Below are 2402 nucleotides of genomic sequence, written 5' to 3'. Positions count from 1 at the left end.
GGGAAAATGCAAAAAAAATCCATCTTTCAAAATGTATTTGTTTCCCAAATATACGGTGATAAACCTATAATAATGATTTATATTTTAGAGGTGTTGGGACGGACTTCGCGGGAAATTCCGTACATAGGCTACATCATTTGCCCGCCATATAAACCGCTGTGGCGGAATTCACAGTTGTAATGGATGCAATCCCTCAGAAAGTTTTGATCCTTCTCAGAAGTGCATCACAGGAGGAAGATTTGAATTTTGAAGAGATCAAGAGTAAAATATTTATTGGGAATACAAATATTATACAAAATAGACTCTCAAATATCTATACTAGGAATATACTTAATAACAATTAGGAATATTGTTTATCCTCCAGCTCGCTTTTTCTGGTCTTCTGTATTTGGAGATGTGAACTGGCGTAAAGCTTGGAGAACAGTAGACAAATTCTATATTAATAAGGTAAAAGAGGTTTCTTTTAAAATAATGCATAGAACATAAGTTAAACATGTGCTGGAACGCTTTAAATTAGAAATGGATTACTCTTGTGATTTCTGTAAAGGTGAAAAGGAAACTATTTTTTCCATTTATTTTTTTCACTGTATACATACAAAAATATTTTGGATTGGAGTTAAGAAAATATTTTCTTATTTCTTTGCAGTTGAGTGGATTTGATGTAATATACTTCAGTGATTATGGATTTGACAAAGATAAAGCATATCTCATACAATTGTTAATTTTAATGATGAAGTTTCATATTCATAAAATAAAGTGGTCAGGCTCCAAACCAAACTTTTCTCATTTTATAAACGATTTCAAGTTGTATTGTAAGGTCATGTGTAAATGCACAAGTAAAAAGGCTATTAGAACTCATAATATTGTAAGCAGGTACTGAAAAGTAGGAACATGTTAAGGAGGTGGCAGATGTTTAGGTAGCTAGCTTGAAGCCAGTGGGGCTGTCGGTAAGAACAGGTCCAGTCTAGTCAAACCAGGTATATGAAAGTTTATTGTACATCCAAGGAGTTTTGGTGCATGTAGATGTGCGTGTGGTTTCTATAAAGGGGAACACATATACAGAGTTTTAGCACTAAACAGTGCTAAATAAGGTACAAGGCAACCATAATGTTCCATCAACTGCACGTTAACTAAAGCACATGCCTAAACAGGAACTTTGAGCAAGCATGAACAAACACATTTAAGCCAAACTTAAGTCATACAAAACAATATTTGAGCATCAAACAAAGGCACTTACATGGTCAATTACACACACGCAGGAAAAACAGAATGAAAGGAGTAAAACTCAGTCCTCTGCACAGTACAACCACATGCAACAAAACATAGGCTGTGGACACAGGTGCAGCTAATAAAGTCTGTGAGATAGCTCTAATTGGTTTGAGATTGGGTGGGTGGAGCTTGGGGCTAACGGAACTGAACAGGCTAAGGGGGGTGTGGCACTGCTTTGAGGGTGCAGCTTAGGGACACAACAGGTACAACAGGTATGCTATTGTATAAAGTGACACCCCAAAAAGTTTTTTTTTGTTTGTTTTTGCTTTTTGTCTATTATATTTTGTTACTGTCCTCTGGCACGGTTTCATTATATTAATGTTGTTCATCTTTTTCTATTTTTCTTTTACATTTGAATGTTTCTCGTTGTATTGTTCTGATGTATGGCATAATTTAAAACATTTAAAAAAATAAACCGCTGTGGCTACTGTGGCGTGCAAGTAGCGTAAGATGAAAGTTTGTTGTCACAATGAAAAAGAAAAATCGACCATGGATCATTCAGAATAGCGACCATACTTACCTTCACCGTTTGTAAACCATTATTTATTTGTCTGTTTTGATAAAATGTTTTGTATGCTAGGGTACATTAGTGCCTCGACCCTCATTCATCCACGCACAGGAGCAGTGCCGGAGCTCAACCAAAACATCTTGATCTTGATCTTCATCAAGACGCATGGATGCAGTTTTATTTTTAACCGCTAGATGGCCAAAACAGTAACTATCTATCATGGTTGGACCTGCAGTTCTTCGTTTGACTTGATATCCTTTTTAGGTAAAGAGCATCCATTGACTGTGGCATAGTGAAACGAACATACAGGCCAAAGTATGTTTTAACTTTAGCTGGCTTTAAATGACCAACTAGTTTTTTAATTACATGTTTTATCATCCTGTAGATGAGCTAAGGATAATTTGTATCATTTAGAAAGTTTAAACAAATTTATCTTAGCTGTACGGTACCTAAATAAATGATTAGGCTATAAGTTTAAGCAGTATCATGAACCTTTAACTGTGATATAATATATATTTAAAGAAGACCCTACCCTTATGAAAATTAACCATGGTTTTACTACCTAAAAAAAAAAAGGTTACTAAAGTTAAACCATGGTAACCACAAATTAACAATAGGCCTCCCT

The sequence above is a fragment of the Sinocyclocheilus anshuiensis genome, unplaced genomic scaffold, assembly GCF_001515605.1.
Source record: "Sinocyclocheilus anshuiensis isolate Anshui unplaced genomic scaffold, SAMN03320099.WGS_v1.1 scaffold2969, whole genome shotgun sequence".
In the NCBI taxonomy this organism is placed as follows: Eukaryota; Metazoa; Chordata; class Actinopteri; order Cypriniformes; family Cyprinidae; genus Sinocyclocheilus; species Sinocyclocheilus anshuiensis.
Note: the sequence above shows the minus strand (reverse complement) of the source record.